The sequence below is a fragment of the Sinohyriopsis cumingii genome, chromosome 2 (genome assembly GCF_028554795.1).
Source record: "Sinohyriopsis cumingii isolate HCF-2022 chromosome 2, ASM2855479v2, whole genome shotgun sequence".
Taxonomy (NCBI): Eukaryota; Metazoa; Mollusca; class Bivalvia; order Unionida; family Unionidae; genus Sinohyriopsis; species Sinohyriopsis cumingii.
The window spans coordinates 79,192,632-79,214,198 of record NC_142962.1 but is presented as its reverse complement, the minus strand read 5'-3'; positions in this window follow the sequence as shown (position 1 = coordinate 79,214,198).

The window sequence follows — 21,567 nt, the reverse complement described above, 5'->3', positions numbered from 1 at the left end:
ACACTACAAATATAGATCTTTCTAAAATTCAGAAAACATCCATCTCTGAAACACCACCCTGGCTAATTAAACAACCAAAAGTACGTTTTACGCTACACGATGGCAAAAAATCCGAAACAAACCCTTCTATCTTCCACAACTCTTACCATGAACTTCTCACCGAATTTAAAAACTACACCAGAATTTACACTGATGGATCAAAGGATGAGGAAAAGGCTGCTGCAGCCTTTGTTTGTGGAAATCACACAACGCAAGTTCGCTTACCAAATGGAGCATCAATTTTTACAGCCGAAATCAGAGCAATAGACCTTGCTCTGCAACATATAGAAAAGAACCGTATTTTAAACAGTATCATCTTCTCCGACTCTCTATCAGTACTCCAGTCGCTACACAATAGAAAACTGGAGAACCCATTATTGAAAAACATACTCGTCAAAAATACCGAGATGAGTGTCTCCCACAATATAATATACTGTTGGTTACCTAGCCACATTGGCATTAAAGGTAACGAAAAAGCAGATCGCGCTGCTAAAATGGCCCTTTCTCAAGAACCATCTGATTTTAAAATACCATATACTGATTTTAAACCTTGTATCAGAAAGTTCTTACGTCAGAAGTGGCAGGCATCATGGAATGATGCTGTAAATAACAAACTTCATGCACTCAAACCAACTCTAGGAGAATGGACTCCTTCCTACAGAACCATTCGTAGGGAGGAGGTAGTTATTGCAAGAATCCGAATTGGTCATACTTATATCACCCACACCCACATACTAAAAGGTGAAGACCCACCAGAGTGCGTTTCTTGCAATGAACCATTCACTGTCAAGCACTTTATGATAGAGTGCCTTGACCTACAACCTACGCGCGATCGTTATTACGTTGTGCATGACATGAAAGAACTTTTTGATAATATAAATATCACTCGTATAATCGAGTTCTTTAAAGCCGTAAATATTTACTCTAAACTCTGACTTTTATGCTACCACCTTGTGCAGTTTTATGCAATATATATACCGTCCCATTTTAATACTTATTCATCTTTTTTACATCTCCCGTTGATCGGGAAGCTTTATTTTGCACCGTTACCATCTTACCGCTTTTAATTTCAACCATTTGTTCTTTTATATCGCTGGTCGATATAGGACCTTTTATAAGTTTTAAAAGATTATACAAATAACACTTTGTTTGGCGCTAAATAGCCTAAAAGTGCTGATGCGCCGTTAAAAAATAAACAATCAATCAATCATGAAACCGATGGTGACACGCGGATTGCACGCCTTGAAAGATGCGGCACTGACGCAAGGCAAAGAATTTCTCCAAAATGTCATCATCGACAAACAAAACCCTAAAGAAGCCTTCATGAGGGCAGGCAAAAATGTCTCGCTGCAAACGGGCAAAGACATTTTGGGCCGACGAGACACACCTATAAATGCTCTGCACGCTACCGAGTCAGGCATTCAGCAAGGACAAGGCAGAAAGAGACGACGAAGAAAACACCCTTTCACCAGACTTCAAGCGAGAAAGGCTAAGAAAAGAAGAACCGTTCAAGACTTAGACGTTTTCGATTATTGAGACACAGAGAAAAATGATGCACCGAGAGTCTTGCGCTTGTTCCAAGACGGAACTGGATCTGTTTGCCATGCCCCCCACCATGATGACGATGCAAGAATCTCAATGGGTGGAATTTCATCCCGTCTCCTCATTGACAGCCTCAGCTCCCATCGAGTTTGAAATCAAAGGACAGCCCGAAGATTACATCGATCTGTTACTTGTACTTGAAAGTCAAAGTTCTAGATAAGGATGATGGTGCAGTAGATGACACTGAGAATATAGCTCCCGTCAACAATTTCATGCATTCCTTGTTTAGTGGAGTGGACTTGTACTTGAATAACAAACTGGTCAGCAGCAGCATGGATACTTACCCTTACCGTGCCTACCTGGAAAATCTCTTGACGTACGGAATAGATGCCAAGGATACCCATCTCAATGCTTGTGTGCTGTGGGAACCTGACGAAGCGGGCAAGTTCGACCTTGTAGATGGAACCAATAACGGCTTTGAGCAAAGAGAACTCAAAATTTTAGATAAGAAGAGTTTAGAACTGATGGATCGTTTGCATTTGGACATGTGGTTGCAAGAGAAATATTTGCTGAACGGAGTCAATGCCCGCTTGAGACTGAATCGTAGCAGTACCGCTTTCCATTTGTTGGCTGAGGATGCTAAGGCTCCTAAAAGCAAAATCGAAGAGGCCAAACTCTACGTACGACGCGTGGAAGTGTTACCCAAAGTAGGTAACGACATCAGTCAAACGTTGAGCAGAACGACCGCCAAGTATCCCATACGACGCGTGGAAGTGAAAACGTTCACCATTCCCGTTGGACATCATTCCATGATCGAAGATCATCTGTTCCAAGGACAGCTACCCAAACGTTTGATCCTTGGTATGGTCTCGAATTCAGCCTTCAACGGAGCCTTCGCTCGAAATCCTTTCAACTTTCAACACTTTAACGTAAAGAAAATCGAAGTCAGTCGCGATGGCAAAACCTTGTGTACCCGACCTTTCGAACCTGACTTTACCAAGAACAATTACTTGAGATCGTACTTGTCCCTGTACGAAGCCACCGGACAGTTAGGAACCAATACCAGTCACGGCATTACGTACGACGATTATGCAGGAGGCTACGCTTTGTGGGCTTTCGATTTCACTCCAGACCAAGGCAGCGACGAGGGACATTTCCACCCTATAAAATCTGGCCAGATTCGTGTGGAACTTCAGTTTGCAAAGCCACTGGACGAGACAGTGAACGTCATCCTGTATGCAGAATTCGACAATACCATAGAAATCAACAGTTTGAGAGAAGTCATTCTAGATTACTAGAAACCATGGAAGACTGTTATCCCTCTTTACCTAGTGGAGAAACTTTGGACATGGAATGTGAGGAGACCGTGGAAAAAGAAGAAGTAATCATGATGAAGTCGAGATGGCCAGAACAAGAAGCCCATTTAGTCTCCTGTTTTGCCAAACACTTGGTCGACAAAATGACGGAACTGATCAAGAAAAATTGTTATGGATGTCAAAACGATCATCCCAGTCAAATTCAACACGATAAATGCCTGATGTTAAGTCAAGAAGAAAAATTGGACGAGTATCTGGACGAAGCTTGGAGTCTCATCTCGGACAAAGACGTGTTGCACCAGTGGTATAAAGACTTGCGTGAACATTCTTGTCCACCATTAACCACTCAAGAGATCCATCGTATCGAAGCTCTCCTGAATCAGAGTGAGGAAACAGAACGAATAACCGTTTATTCGTCAGACATTTTCAAGCAAAAAGTCAGGATCGAATTGACGACTTATTATTACCTGTGAAGAAGAAAACAAATCAATGGATACCTGGGAACTTTAGTACCTTTTGAACCACAGTTCGTATACGTCTTCTTGGAATCCTGTCGTCTGTGCTAAAGATGAACTCCCTCATCGCAAACCTAAAGACCATCAAGCTTACGTGATCAACACGGACGACAGTCATCTCCCAGGAACCCACTGGGTAGTCGTCTACTTTCCTCAAGAAGGATGTGTGGAATATTTCGATTCGTACGGATTGCCCCCTTTGGAAGACGATATCATTGACTTTATGAGAAGAAATGCTCAAACCACCCGATTCAATAATGTGAAATTACAAGGCACAGATTCTTTGGTGTGTGTCCCCCTGCGGGTCCGGGGTTGTAGAATTGGCCCGACGTGCCTCGCTACGTGTCGTAAAAGGCGACTAAGTAGAGGCAACCTGTTTGCCGTGGGTTGCGTCCCGTGTCGGAGGAGGAAAGGATCCTGGTAGTTGAGCAGAGGCTTTCCCTGCAACACACTACTTTGGCCTCTACTTCTCTTAGACGGGTGGTCGGGATGGGCCCGGTTCCGACAAATCGGCTGGTCACGCCGAGCCCTAGGAGGACTTTATTTACTCTCTCACCTTCTTTATCTGTCTCCTTGTATCTCTCTTGATACCACCGTTGCCCCTAAATTCTCTTCCTTTATCTTTCCCTTTTCCAAGTCTTAGAAGTCTTCCTAGAAGGCGGTGGCTTAACGGGTCAATCGGGGGGTAATTTTACCGACCTTAGAAATTGGCAACTTCAGGGTCAATCAAAGGTAATTTTATCAACTGAGTATGGCATCTGTGTATCCCTGACACTTGAAAAGTGTCCCCTTGTTGGGCTCCTTGGTGGGTGGGGAGCACGGGTGCTGAATTTTTATTCAAGCCAAAATGGAAAATCAAAAAAATCAAAATAAGCGTACCAAAACGGGAACTGACTCAGATGATGAACCATGTAGTGTGGAATCGTTTCCTCGCTTCATGGTCATCAAATCAAAAGATGAAACGAAACCCCTAGCCGCACTATCGCCATTTATAATCGAAAAGACTATACTTGGATTAGTCGGCAAACCAAAAAGCGTTAAAAAGATTAAATCAGGTGGTCTACTTGTGGAGTGCGAACGTAAAGCACACACTGAGAACATTCAAAAAATTAAGGTATTTCATGACATCCCAGTGACTTGTTTCGCATACACATCTCTAAATACATCAAAAGGCGTCATTCGTTGCCGTGACTTGGCTGGAGTCAGCGACAAAGACATCGTGGAGGGGATGAAAAGTGAAGGTGTCACTGCAGTTCGTAGGATTCGTATCAAACGAAACAACGATCTGCAAGACACCAACACCATTATACTCACCTTCAACAGACCAACGGTACCTAAAGTTGTCAAAGTTGGGTTCTTACAAGTTAGGGTTGAGGTATACATACCAAATCCCCTCCGATGTTACAAATGTCAAAAATACGGTCATCATGAAGACCGCTGTTCCAGAAACCAAGTATGTGGACGATGTGGAGACCCTTCTCATCGGGAATCTGAGTGCAAAGCCACTCCGCAAGGAACACCATGCAAATTCAAAAGATTGCGATATATGGAAACAGGAGAAGGAAATCCAAAGGATCAAATACACATCCAACATCCCGTATCCAGAGGCCAGGAAGCTTGTACAAAATAGAACATCACTCCCCGGCCCATCCTTCTCAACCATAGTAAAGAGCAATCAAAAAGCAACGAAAGACGCCCAAACGCAAACAGACCCACCTGAATCCTCTTCCGTCTCGAACATATCGCATTACAAACCCCCAAAAAACTCAACATCGACGCAAACAACGTTCAACAATCCTCCACCATCAAAATCACCAAACAGTAAGAAAAAGTCGACAGGAAATAGGCAGCAAAAAGGGTCTGATGACCCAATAAAACTGCACAATAGGTTTGGAGACTTTGAGGATATGGATGCAGAAGAATCTGCTCCATGTCCTCAAGGTGGCTCCAGACCTAACAACAAAAAATTCACCCCCGTACTTCCTCCAGACAAATAACCAAAGACATTGCCTCCGCGAAAGGTCTAACCTAGCTCCAGAATCTTCAATATAAACTTGTAATGAAGAACACCATCATACAATGGAACTGTAGAGGACTTAAAGCCAACTACAATGATATTCTTTTGCTCTTAAACGAACGTGATCCTGCAGTACTATGTCTTCAGGAAACATTTTTGAAAGATATAGATAACATCACACTTAAAAACTACTCCCTGTTTAACAGCTACTCTCATAATGTTGACAGAGCCTCAGGAGGAGTCTCTGTTATTGTGAACAACAGAGCCCCTCATAGCGTCATCCCTCTAAACACAAATTTACAAGCCACTGCTGTGAGCGTCACTCTGCATCGGGTGATTACCTTTTGTTCTATCTACATACCTCCAAACACCAATTTAGTAACAAATGAATTAGACGACCTTGTTCAACAACTCCCCGCACCCTTTATTCTACTCAGTGATTTTAATGCCCATAACATTTTATGGGGGTCAAATCACATAAGTGACAGAGGTCACAAAATAGAAGACTTCATTTCCAGACACGATTTGTGTCTATATAATACCAAATCACCGACATATTTACACCCAGGAACTGGTACATACACGTGTATTGATTTGACAATTTGTACCCCATCGCTGCTTTTGGACTATGAATGGAAGGTCGCTGATGACCTTCACAGCAGTGATCACTTTCCAATCTCTCTTAACAATACCAACGCTACAATTGACGAAGCAGTTCCACATTGGAATTTAAAGAAGGCCGACTGGGCCAAATTTGAAACACTTTGTACAACTAGACTTAATAGGGATACTGTCTTAAACGACAATAACCCTTTTCAATATTTTACTTCTGTTTTAATCGACAATGCAGAAGAATCCATTCCCAAGTCCTCACCAAACGGTAAAAAACTCTCAAAACCATGGTTCACAAAAGAATGTAAAGAGGCCATTAGACAACTCCGAGAAGCACTGAAAAATTTTAATAATCGTCCAACACCCGAAAATTTAACTAAGTACCGTATTGTTCGGGCCAATGCTCGCCGCACGATTAAACAAAGTAAAAGAACATCATGGAAAAAATATGTTTCAACTCTAAACTCTCGTTCCTCTATAAAGAAAGTTTGGGACACGATCCGCAAAATCAATGGAAATAGGAAATACAATTCCTTTCGACATCTCAAAGTAAACAACAAGAATATCAATTCCAAACATGACATTGTTAACATACTTGCTGATAGCTTCTCAAAAAATTCCTCATCCTCTAATTACTCAGAAGCATTCAGAAGATTAAAAACTCACAAAGAAAAGACACGGTTGAAATTCACATCGAATAACTCAGAAAGTTATAATCAACCGTTTACAATGTATGAGCTGAAGGAATCTCTGAATAAGGCCCACGATACATCCACTGGGCCTGACGAAATACATTACCAGTTTTTGAAACACCTCCCAGAACCTTCATTAACAGCCCTTCTAGAAATTTTCAACAATTTATGGATTACTGGTAATGTACCTAAAATCTGGAAAGAGGCAACAGTAATACCAGTTCCCAAACCCGGTAAAGATAGCGCAGATCCTAACAGCTATCGACCAATTGCACTCACAAGCTGTGTGTGCAAAACAATGGAACGAATGATCAATTCTCGGCTTGTCTGGTACTTGGAAACTAATAATTTAATATCTCCTTTCCAAAGTGGCTTTCGATATGGCCGGAGCACCAACGATCATCTGGTTAGACTAGAAACATTTATTCGAGATGCATTTATCAAGAAAGAACACTTAGTAGCGGTTTTCTTTGATTTAGAAAGGGCCTATGACACGACATGGAAGTACGGGATACTAAATGACCTGCACGATCTAAGTCTAAAAGGCCGTCTGCCCTCTTTCATATCCAACTTTCTCTCCGACAGAGAATTCAAGGTACGAGTGGGCTCTACCCTCTCAGATCTGCACGAGCAAGAGATGGGTGTGCCCCAGGGCAGTATTTTATCTGTGACGCTCTTTAACATCAAAATTAATAGCATCACCAAGTGTTTGACTCCTGGTGTGGATTACTCGTTATACGTTGATGATTTTCTAATATGTTATCGGTCAAAGCACATGCATACAATTGAAAGACAACTGTAGCAAAATATAAACAAAATTCAAAATTGGGCCAATGCAAACGGTTTCAAATTCTCGAAATCAAAAACGGTATGCATGCATTTCTGTCAGTTACGAAAACATCACGATGAACCGAACCTCACGCTGGATGGAACACCTATTCCAGTTGTTGAGGAAACAAAATTTTTGGGTATTATCTTTGACAGAAGACTGACTTTTATTCCACACCTAAAACACTTGAAAGCCAAATGCTTAAAAGCACTTGACCTACTTAAAGTAGTAGCGCACACTGACTGGGGTGCTGATAGAAAAGTCATCCTGAATTTATATAGAACGTTTATTCGCTCCAAACTAGACTATGGTTGCGTTGTGTATGGTTCAGCCCGAAAGTCATATCTTAAAATGCTTGATCCAATTCATCATCAGGGAATAAGACTGGCTCTGGGAGCATTTAAAACATCCCCGTGTGAAAGCCTTCTAGCTGAGGCGAATGAACCACCGTTATCGCATCGCAGACAAATGCTTTCAGCACAGTATGCTCTGAAATTAAAATCAAACCCTCTGAATCCTGCTTTTTCGGCTGTTTTTCAACCCAAATACAAAACTTTATACGAAAATAAACCAAACGTCATACCTTCCTTTGGCATTAGAATATCATCCAGCCTTGACACTACAAATATAGATCTTTCTAAAATTCAGAAAACGTCCATCTCCGAAACACCACCCTGGCTAATTAAACAAACAAAAGTTCTTTTCACGCTACACGATGGCAAAAAATCCGAAACAAACCCTTCTGTCTTCCACAACTCTTACCATGAACTCCTCACCGAATTTAAAAACTACACCAGAATTTACACTGATGGATCAAAGGATGAGGAAAAGGCTGCTGCAGCCTTTGTTTGTGGAAATCACACAACGCAAGTTCGTTTACCAAACGGAGCATCAATTTTTACAGCCGAAATCAGAGCAATAGACCTTGCTCTGCAACATATAGAAAAGAAACACATTTTAAACAGTATCATCTTCTCCGACTCGCTATCAGTACTCCAGTCACTACACAATAGAAAACTGGAGAACCCATTATTAAAAAACATACTCGTAAAAAATACCGAGCTGAGTATCTCCCACAATATAATATACTGTTGGTTACCTAGCCACATTGGCATTAAAGGTAACGACAAAACAGATCTTCGCTGCTAAAATGGCCCTTTCTCAAGAACCATCTGATTTTAAAATACCATATACTGATTTTAAACCTTGTATCAGAAAGTTCTTTCGTCAGAAGTGGCAGGCATCATGGAATGATGCTGTAAATAACAAACTTCATGCCATCAAGCCAACTCTAGGAGAGTGGACTCCTTCCTACAGAACGATTCGTAGGGAGGAGATAGTCATTGCAAGAATCCGAATTGGTCATACTTATATCACCCACACCCACATACTAAAAGGTGAAGACCCTCCAGAGTGCGTTTCTTGCAATGAACCATTCACTGTCAAGCACTTTATGATAGAGTGCTTTGACCTACAACCTACGCGCGATCGTTATTACGTTGTGCATGACATGAAAGAACTTTTTGATACTATAAACATCACTCGTATTATAGAGTTCCTGAAAGCCGTAAATATTTACTCTAAACTCTGACTTTTATGCTATCACCTTGTGCAGTTTTATGCAATATACATATACCGTCCCATTTTAATAACTATTCATAATTTTTACATCTCCCGTTGATCGGGAAGCTTTATTTTGCACCGTTATCATCTTACCGTTTTTTAATTTCAACCATTTGTTCTTTTATATCGCTGGTCGATATAGGACCTTTTATAAGTTTTAAAAGATTATAGAAATAACGCTTTGTTTGGCGCTAAATAGCCTAACAGTGCCGATGCGCCGTTAAAAATAAATCAATCAATCAATCAATTCTTTGGTGTGTGGACAATATTGTGTGTATTTTCTGCATCATCGCAGCCTGGGCTATTCCTTAGAACATTTAGTGACTCATTTTGATCCTCGTTCTTCTGCTAGAAATGATGTGAAAGTAGATCGATGGTTTTGTGACCATCATGCTTATCTTTTATCTCAAGCTAGGAAACGTAGTGTCCATCAATGGCCTAATGATTTCCAACAGTGGAAATCACGATTTCATTCACAACGTTGTCAGCCTTGTTTAAAGTAGATTGTCTATTGAGAAAAAAATGTTAGTGATTTGAAAACAAATTGTTTGATGTTATAGTGTTGGATTATTGTTAAAAAATGTTAGAGTTGTTGTTAAGTGTTAAGTGATTTTTGAATAAAAAATGTTGTGTTACGAAAAAAATGCCTTTGTGGTTTGTTTAGCTATAAGAATGTTGGATTGATGCTCTTTTTTTCTTACTATCCCTCTCATGACACTCACTAAACGTTGCGGCTCGAAAACCGTGTGGGGGATGTTTTCCTTCACGTCCGCGCTTTGACTTTAAGAACCGGGTTATTTCCAGTCTAACCATCCATTGTCGACTCTTCCTCCTACGAAGATGTGCTCCAAACTAGCTAAGCTCAACGAAGCCTACGTGAATTTGCATAGGGTCAGACACAGTCTGATACCGAAGCCAGAAGAAATAGAGAATGTGAGAATGCTAAAAATCACTGAAGACCTAATAGAAGAGCTCTTCAGAGAAGAAGTGAACAGGGAAAAAGAAGAATGGACAGAGAAGTACAGACTTCAGAGACAGCAGCAACAGCAGCAACAACAGCAACAACAGCAGCAACCTGAACCTGACAGAGGCTTTGTCGATTGTCGTATCGACACCAAAGAGTTCTTCTTCTCTTTCCGAAGAAGCAGACCTATCGCCAGAAAGTCTATCCTCAGAGGACATCGCATTCTTAGAAACTAAAAAAGGAATGCCATAGCAAAACAAAAAAAACAGCCCTTTTCAGGGCTACCCAATACTCTAGAAAAGAAATAACTATTAATTTGCCAATGTGTGTAGGTAGAGTAGTGTGAATATAAACACTAACTCTTGCTTTTAAAAATGTGAGGGTATGTGTTGGTGTGGTTGTGTTAGTAAGAGCTCAAGTAAGTTGGTGTGGATAGTAGATTAAAATGATATCTTTTCTTAGTGTTTGAGGTGTATATTTGGGGTTAGATTGGATTGATTTGCGTATGTGGATAGTCTATTGAAGTGATTTATAAAAAATTTTAAAATAGTGATGGGTAGCATAAAAAGTGAGTGAGTGTTTCTTTTAGGTCCGCGCGTTGTTGTTTTTTTTGGTCATGATCTAGGTAAGATGAATTTTATGTTATTAGGGGGATGTTTTCCTTCACGTCCGCGCTTTCAGTATAAATTGAAACTCGTTCAGCAGTCCAGCTACCCTTGTTGATTGATCAACACCAAAAAATGAACACGAGACTGGAGAAACTGCTGGAGCTTCATGTGCATCTGGAATATGCCAGGCGCATATTAAATGAACTGGCCGCGGAAGCCATTGTCGAGGAGGGAAGGATAAGAGAGGAGGAAAGAAGAAACAAAGAAGAGGAGGAGAAAAGATATAAAGAAGAAGAAGAAGAAAGAAGATATAAAGAGGAAAGAAGAAACAAAGAAGAGGAGGAGGAAAAGGAGAGAAGAAATTTCAAAATCTCAGAGAGCGAAAATTGGGATTCTGAAGCGACATATCCTGCCTCTGCTCTCTCCCCCCAAAAGGTAAAAAGTAACTGGGGGATAAGATGTGTATGTGGCGCCAGGCCTGGAAGGTGCCACCATTAACCAGGTGTCCATGAAGTTCCAAACAAAAAAAACAGCCCTTTTCAGGGCTACCCAATACTCTAGAAAAGAAATAACGATCGATTAGCCAATGTGTGTAGGTAGAGTAGTGTGAATATAAACACTAACTCTTTATTAATAGTGGGAGTGTATGTGATTGTGTGTTTGTGTTTGTAAATGTTGAAGTAAGTTTGTGTGTTTGTGTTTGTAAATGTTGAAGTAAGTTTGTGTGAATAGTAGATTATGGGTTTCTTTATTGTTTCTTAGCGTATGTAGAGAGTATAGTTGAGGTTCATATTACATGAAATGAGAAAAGTGGGGATGTTTTCCTTCACGTACGCGCGATGTTAGTCATGATCTAGGTAAGATCAAATTTATGTTATTAGGGGATGTTTTCCTTCACGTCCGCGCTTTCACTATAAGAACCCATAGTGTTCGTTGTTCAAACCATTCTGCAAAGAATAAAAAGAAGATGGCGTCAAACCAAATGGACAAAATACAAACCTTGCAAGACGTTTTAGACAACTTAGGAATAATGGAACAGATGCTAATAAGACTCGTTGAAGACCATTATTCCTATAGTCACCATCGTGTGAAGATGGAAATTAATAATTTAAGAAAAGCAAAGGACAAGATTAGTGGTGTCATGAAAGAGATCAAGGAGGAGAAGGAGGATGAAGAGGAAAGAATAAGAATACGCAAATGGAACGAAAAAATTGAAAAAGAAGAAGAAAATGAAAAGAGGAAGAAAGAAGAGGAGGAAGAGAAGAAGAAAGAAGAGGAGGAGAAGAAAAAAAAGAAAGAGAAGAAGAGTGTAGGAGATAAAATAAGAACTTGGTGGAGGAAAAGAAGAAATTAGAAGAAGAAGAAAACCCAAAGGCCCTTTTCAGGGCCAGCCATATTTCTCGAAAAGAGATAGCCTTTCCATTGCCTACCCCTTTTTATATTTTGTTTTTTATTTTTTTTTTAAAAAAAAAATAGAGACCCTCCCTGTTTCAATTTTACATAGACCCTATACAGTCCCAGGGGTTTTTGGCCATGTTAAATTTACATAGACCCTATATTGTCCCAGGGGTATTTGGCCATGTTAATTCCCATAGACCCTATATTGTCCCACGATTTTTCTCCATGTTAAATTTACATAGACCCTATATTGTCCCAAGGGTATTTTTAATGATAAGTCCTATAGACCCTATAATATCCCCCTTCACTACTGATGTTTAATGTATAACTTCATAATAATGACATAACTATATGATAGTTAAATAAAATCGCATAAAAATAAGAAAATGATGAGGTAAAGAGTTAACGGCAAAAAAAAAACAAAAAAAAAAAACAGAACTAAATTATTTGTATGAGATTGAAGGTCGTGTTAGCTTTATCTGATCATGTCCTTGAAATTAATTCTCGATCTTGAGGGTACAAACATCTGAATCACCGTTTTAAAATCTTTCTCAAACTCGAGTAGTCAATTCAAGACTACAATGCAGCAGAAGAAGAAACGGAGACAACAACAGTTAATATAATAATAATAACAATAATAATAATAATAATAATAATAATACCTGGCAATGTTTGATCAAGACATCGTATTATTGATGAAAAATTTATTGAAATGTTTAGACTACACTGTAAAGACATTTTCATGCCAGACTGATGATATCAAAAGTATTGATGGATTACGTTTTAAGAATTGAATGACGCCTTGTCTCGATAGGTAGCTAGGTACATATTCAACAACGCAGATACAATGACTGAAACCCGGTCTCGATGACTAACTGGGTATTTATTAAACTAGACAGTTACAAGAACTGGATGACTCCCTGTCTTGATTGATAACTAGGTAGGTATTATACTAGACAGTTACAAGAACTGAATGACGCCCTGTATTGATTGATAACGATGGAGGTTTTATGCTAGACAGCTACAAGAACTGAATGATGTCCTGCCTTCGTTGATAAATAGGTATTAAATGAGACAGTTACAAGAACTGAATATACGCTCTGTCTTGATTGATAACTAGGTATTATTATACTAGACAGCTACATGAACTGAATGACGCCCTGTCTTGATTTACAACTAGGTATGTATTACACTATACATCTACAATGACTGAATGACGCCCTTTCTTGATTGATAACTAGATATGTATTATACTACACAGTTACATGAACTGAATGACGCCTTGTCTCTATAGGTAACTTGGTATGTAGTATACTACACAGTTACATGAACTGAATGACGCTTTGTCTCTATAGGTAACTAGGTATGTAGTATACTACACAGCTACATGAATTGAATGACGCCCTGTCTGGATTGATATATAGGTATGTATTATACTAGACAGTTACAAGAATTGAATGACGCCCTGTCTGGATTGATAACTAGGTATGTATTACAATAGACATCTACAATGACTGAATGACACCCCGTCTGGATTGATAAATAGGTATACATTATACCAGACAGTTACATGAACTGAATGACGCCTTGTCTCTATAGGTAACTAGGTATGTATTATACTAGGTATTTATTATACTACACAGCTACAAGAATTGAATGACGCCGTTTTGATTGATAACTCGGTATGTGTTGTACTCGACAGCTACACGAAATGAATGATGCATGTGTCTATAGGTAACTAGGTATGTATTCAACTAGACAGTCACCTGAACTAAATGACGCTCTGTCTTGATTGATAACTAGGTATGTATTATACCAGACAGCTACAAGAATTGAATGACTCGCTTTCTAGATAGATAACCAGGTATCTATTCAACTAGACATGCCTTCCCTCGGGAGGAATTAGTGTAACCCTAAAGGTATCTAGTATTGAAGGCACAAGACGTCGTTTATGTTCAAATACTGTTTGTATTCATGGGCTATAACTCTCCCTTAAAAGAGTCAAAAGCAGAACTGTATAAAAATACAACAGTTGCCACGTGCGACATTTAGTACATTTCCGTTCAACAAATGTATAAGTGATCTGAATATATTAAAAGCAAAAGGTTTGTTACGACTTTATATACTTGTAAAATTCACGAATGAATTAACGTCTATTATGTGCTTCCATACTTTTAAAATACACTAAAGAATTTATGTCCATCTTGTGCCTTCATACTGTTCCAGTTAGGATAATGTATCTTTCAATTAACATTTTTACAGTGAGTTAACGAAGGCTGTAATTAAGAGTCTGAATAACACATACACGCACACACACATATGAACCTAAAACTAACAGGGGCATCACATAACACACACACACACACACACACACACACACACGCACACACACATATGAACCTAAAACTAACAGGGGCATCACATTCACTTGCAGGACACATGATATTGCGTATTGTTCGCGATCTTAATATTGGAACTGATTGTCACCTTCAGTTAACGTCCATATCAGAAATTAAATCTACGAGTCATTAACGATAGTTTACAAAGTTACACACGTGACGTGTTTCAGATTAAACAAAATGAGCAAGGAAAGTATGTTCTCTTTCCTGCCTGAACGTGTTACAGCTAAAAAGAAACAGATCTTAAAGAGAAGAGTTCATAAAAAGAGGAATACGGAAACTGTCCTAACGGTAACAGCACAAGACAGTAAATGAACAGACACCATACTAAGACTCTGTCGAGGAATATCAACAGTCATAAATAGTCAGTACAGAGTAGAAAGGCCGTGTAAATAGTCATGCTGTAGATTTACATATGTCTTCCATGATATGGTGTACCGCATATTAAATTATATTTTTAGGCCGATGACCTTGATATGAATTATTATTATTATTATTATTATTATTATTATTATTATTATTATTATTAATTTTATTATTATTATTATTATCTCAATTCAGCGAGGAATGTTGCTTCAAGGAAAATTATTAGAGTTTCATAATTAATTCTTTAAAGTTTGCTGTACTAAGGTTTTCAGCAATTTGGTTTTCGTGATGAACTGTTTCCACATTTTGGACTTAAAAGTTTTGAAATAAGCAGATAAGCTTTTCTGCTAACAGTTTTGAGTGCAGGAAATTTAATTTGCGAAAATATGTTTTCATTAAAATGTCATATGGTATCGGTCAAGTTCTGTCACGTCTATACGATTCTTAGAATATATTGTTTGTTTTTCAATGGGCCATCAGGATATAAAAGTCTAGTTAGTGTCTGTGCGATACAAACAAAGTCATATGCTCAGAGACTTTACCACAACCGACCTGAGCAGGTATGTGCTGGATTTGAAACCGCACTGATTATCACTGATCCACCGCAGTTTTATGAAGCTATACGAGTTGAGTACGAACAAGATGTTTTACATCATCGATTGTCATTAAATATTTTCAGGCTTACTCGACTCGAAGTACAGTGAGATCATTATCGACTATGTCCACGCACATTCTCTTCTCTAATGCAGAGAAGACGATGGAAATGACAGTTAATGGCCCAGTTTTGCAAATAGAAATTTTTGTTGTGTGAAATCAGTTTGTTGCAGGACATCGGACCAATGCATAATAACCCATTATCCAGACATCCAGAATGAATATCGGTCGATAAAATGACTCGCTTTTAATAATTATACCTTAAATAATTTTTTTCGCACCGTTTGTCCAGTATTACTTTGTAATTGCTGCATTACTTGTTTGAGAGATAATTTTACCTCGTTTTAGAATCCTTATTTGTATTCATCTTTTTAGCTTGTTGTTTTGTAACTGAAATATGTCGTTTAAATGCTTTTTAAATTTCCAACTTTTACAGATAAATCCACCAATATGTAAGTGGCACAAACGGATTATTTTCTGAGAATTAGTACCGCATTTACAGTCTAATTTATGAAAATAGATGTGCTTTGTAATTTTTTCTAAAAAAGGAAGATGTCAGAAAAGTATTTAATGCTTGCTTCAATATCGTCATATCCATGACTGACGTCTTAATTTTCGATATGGTTGATGCACTGACTATTTTGGTAAATAAAGAACAATAATAAACTAACGGATTATACTATCTTTTCATGGTTCGGTAATAGACATCACATGATCAGATTAGTGTAATTTTCACAGACCATAATTCCTTGTTGCTTGATTTATTCAGCTGTGGGCACAGTGACTCCAGTCTCTATCTTCTCTCTCTCTCTCTCTGAAACACTCTGAACAAATTGCGTGGCAACGGTTGTCAAGAGTTGTAAATTTCACTTTCACATTGGAAAAACAGCCGTTTTAACATTCAGTTGGATACGGTGACCTATGGATTCAATATCGGGCTCTGTAGGAATATATCACAGTGTATACAATGGCAGTGACAGATCTATGTCATTAAATCCCAGCTAGTATCAATAAGAAAATGAGCGAAAACGAAAATGGAATTCTAATTAGATCATATTCCGTGTCGAAAGGGGATTGACACTGTTCTGATGGGAAATATCGACAGTTCCCCCAATGACATTTGCATCATATATCTGTTTATTTACAATATTTCAACGTGTTTAGAGCGGATATGAAATTTTATATTCCTCAAGGCCAATGTTTTGTAATTGTCTTCGTCCGGTCAGGATGGATTCTCTGCTTATGGCAGGTATATACATTTCGGACACTGAATAATGTCAGCACTGTCATAAAAAAAACAAGCTTCCACGCTTTTACTGGAAAATGTATTATTTTAAATTTGAAAAATATTTGTTTGTTGAAGAAAAAGTGGATCGATTCATTGATGTGAGGATGGACGGTTATATGGATGAATGTATTATTACTGAGCCTTTGGGTATTTTAATCTTACCGCTCAAAATGAAACATACGTATACTCGAATCTTGACATTGTAATATACCAGTACAGAACGAAAGTGTTTTCGTTATGACGGGCATTCCACAAAAATACATTCTGTTCTTGTTCTAAGGTCGAAATTTATTTCCAGTCACGCAGCTGAGAAATTATTTGATTCGTTGCATTACCGTTAAGTAAGGTTGAATTATTTCTAACATAGCTTTGCTTTATCTCAGACAAAACTGCACATATTATACATTTTATGTGGACCAATTTGCGAATTATTGCTGTTGTATTATTAAATAAAAGAGCATTCTCTCTCAAAGCTTACAAATGACATGTTCTCGAAATAAAAGTTTCTTGACTCAACTGGAGTCATACTAGAGCGCTGTCTTATGAAGAAAAAGAAATTCCAGTCTTTCCATCACAAAGATAATTTTTACCTTTCAATTAATCCTTTCAAGTAAAGATTATAGTAAAAAAAATGGAATAAAACCAGTGGGAGACTAAACAAAAGTTGCTTTTTGTCCAAACTTACAAACCTACTTTTACATGTCTGACAATACCTCATCAGAATTCTTTCAACTCATTCTTGATTGATTCTAACTGTTGATATTCTCTTAGGAGTTTAACGCAATAAATGGCCTGGTATGATCACTGGGACTTTAAATTAGCTGTATGATAAAGGATATGACACCGATCCCACATATCAATATTACTATGTGCATTCATTACCACCGTTCCCGAACGCAAAACATGGCCTTGTGCTGGAGCTTCTAAGGTGAATCATGACTAGTCTTGGTAACCAAGGCTGATTCGGCTCTCCTCGCTATGCTATGGAACGCCGAACCGGGACCTGTAAATAAAACAAAAAAGTACGTGGCAGAAGAATGAGGCGCCGAGTTATGGAGATCTAAACTCCGCTTGAGCGTTGTGAGTGTTAAGGAAACTTTGCGTTAAATAATGAAAATAAAACATCTAAATTATCTTCATCAGCCATTAACCGTCAACATACTTGAAATACATATTTCCCCATATGGTTTGCGAACAGGTTCATCATGCATAAAATTTCTGGTCTGTAATAATGTATTCAAAGTGTGTTTCAATGCTCATGGTTGGAAGGTGCATTCCAATATTGTATTAAACTAAAGTCTAAAGTCGATGCTACGTATTGGTCAAATCTGGCATTCGAACTTGGAAAACGACAACAAAGATTAAATACATGATTGGAAATGTATGATTTTCATACACATATTTATACGTATACGATTTCCAGAGACAATAGTATATGCATATGTTGGCGGCTTAATTCCATTAACTTAAATTAATGTTTATTCTGGTTTCAGTTTGAAACATTTGATTCATGTCAGCATTAGTTCATTAGATTTACTGTTCTAATGTGAGACAGGATTTTATCTGCAGAAAGAAGATCCTGCTGTGTAACACCGGGAAAGTATTGACGCTTAAATACATAAAATTAGACACAATAAACGAGCATAAAGCACTCAGTGATCTTGTTCGTATCCGGTGTCATACACATGGACTGTCTCTCTTGCCATTAAGTATTATAAATGTTGGACAGTATGCCATAGCTTTGATGTCTGTATGAATATGATGTTATTTGTCCTGTTTCTTTTTTTATTGCATATGTATGCCTTTTAATGGCAATATCTCTCAAAAAATAAATTTGTAATCTCATTTATTTTTTGTTTTATGTTTAGTGTTGTTTTCCTATTTTGTTGATTTTGGGTACGTTTTCAAATATCACTTGAGGAATTAGAATTATTGTGCTCTAGGTTTAAATTATTATCCTCACACTTATGCAAAGAGACGTCCTCTCGAAATGCTTAAATATAATTATCTCAGACATTATTCTTCATAAAAACAACTAAGAAAGGAAGTTGGATTGTAACTAAATGGTAAACATTTATCTTTCTTCTTGTAACAAGGTATTGCATTGGTGGCTTTCCATATGGTAGTATATGTACACTCATCTAAAGGTGTATCAAAGATACGTTCAGTTGGCTTTATTCTATAATATGAGATTCCTGTAAGAGCCAATGACCGATAAATCCTGACCCTGCGAAGTTTTCAAGAGGTAATGGCATTGTAAATATCTTGTTCTATGATTTGTACATAATCCAAAGCTTTATCAGGGCTATCATCAGTCTGAGGTTGGGAAGTATTCTTATCATCAACAATAGAAACGGTTGCAAAGTAATCAATTTGGTATTTGCTTTTGGAACAATTTCTTCTCCAATAAGTAAAGGAAGAACACAATTGAAATTTATTGTTTAATAAAATCCATTCAAAGAATCTTGGAGGTTGCCTAGAATGTTAAAAAGGAAAAAAGATTATATCTTCAAAATCTTCTTAGAAAATGTTTCTTTTGCTTTCCTTTAACATTTATTTAGATTGTTCGTCCTGGATGCGACTTTTTTGCCTCCATCCCTTTTGCATCGAATTTGAGTACTTTGTTCTCATATCTGAGGATGATCTTGTGAACGCACACTGTTGTTTTTATGTGCTATGTAATTAAAGCCATATCTAATACTTTAGGCGATAAAGATTCAGTAGCATCATCAATAATTTGTTATTGAGAAATTCCTCCCAAGAAGTAGTATTCATATCAGATGAGAAAGGGTTACATTCTGCTGAGATTAAAGCCAAATTTAGCAATTGTAAGTTTGAGACTGACAATCAACTTCAAGCAAGACAAAATTGTTATTCTGGTCTGCGATCGATGGTTTCCATGGAATAACATTCTGTTTCGCCAAATAATTATCGGTTTTGAAATTAATATCGGATATAATATAAAGTACCTTGTGCTTGTTAATCTGGACTGTTATCGAGTAATATCTGCTAAATTATTTAAAATTATTGCGTCTTTTAATTTGTACATCGTACATCCAGAAGATGGTCATTTATATCACCAACTGTAATGACATTTTGATTTTCCATTTAGTCTTTTATTTTATTTTAAGGTAAGCATAGAAGGAAGAATACCTGTACTTGAATCAGTAAACAACACAAGCAGTGATCCGAGTTTACACAATAATTATATCCAAATAAGTTCAGCATCATTGCTGATATTCTTGACAACAAGATTCTTTAAGACTTGGATTATGACACCACCACGACCATAATTATTTTTTTTAATATACTTAATCAGAGTACCCAGTAACTGCATATCAGATAAAAGCGTGTTGTCATCATAGGTATCTTTCAAGGGACCAGAGAGAATCTGAAGGAAATATATTAGGATATATATTAATAAATGATGACATTAACAATATCAAACACTACATATAAATGCTGATGTGTTTATTTATAAGTTCTAAAGGTTTTGTCCAGGTATAAATACCGTCCAAATGGTTATATTGATTGTACAAAATGTAAATATTTTTTTAACCCTACAACATTGCTAATCAAATTCTAAACTTGTAATGCATGATATAATACAAAATATATGACTTCTTCAGTTTCGTTGTCATTTCTTTCCAAGAACGAAGCTTTTGCATCTGCATCAAACGCTAATTTGGCTTACAAACTTTCGATAAATTCAGTGTGGACGAAAAGGTCGTGCCAGATTTAATTTCCTCCAAATCACCCACTTTGTGTTTTTGTGTCCACACACACACACACACACACACACACACACACACACACACACACACACACACACATATATATATATATATATATATATATATATATATATATATATATATATATATATATATATATATATATATATATTTATATTTATATATGAATGATATATGACTCTTACTAAAGCTGCGTGGATAACTGGATGAAGAATCAACATGGAGTGTGTATCTTCATTATATGGTATAGTTTTGCGTTTCAAAAAAATAAATTCTTAGTTGGATCGTTGCGTGAGCATCAAAATAGAAATGTGGAATCTAAACCATTATATGCTGTCAGCTAAATTTTACTTACGGAATCTTACCGCGTGCTTTCCATCTGTTCATCTTTTCCTCTAAGGAACTGAAGAAAGACAAAATTGAGTTATTATTAACGATTTTTACTATCACAATATGTTGAATATGGATTCTCTGTTAGGGTCATCCAGATTTGTTTAGATCTTTTAAGAATGTTTAATGCTGCAAGTCTTCTGTGTGATTTAGCAAGACAGTAATTCAATTACTGTAGTGGCGAGAAGGAATCATTTTTACAAATCCCGTCATTACGCGAAAGACATAAACGAGATTTGAAGACAGGGTCATGCTAGGAAAATCTCGTCTCGTCTCTATAATTAACGGCGAATCGGATTTTGTTGAAATACTCACTGCACTTGATGTGTTTGTCGTTCGGTTTTGGTTAAATCAAAGAATAGCTTATTTTCCCCGTACCGAGTTTCCAAAGTATTAAAAAAATAGAAAATTAAACAAACAAGTATCTTTCATGGGATAACGTTTAGTGGCTGAGTTAGTATGCGTATGGATGCAGTATGAATCTAAATAAAACAAAACCACTGGTAATCGTCCGTTAAGCATATCTCGCTTTGAAACGTCAGAACGCGATCAACGTTATA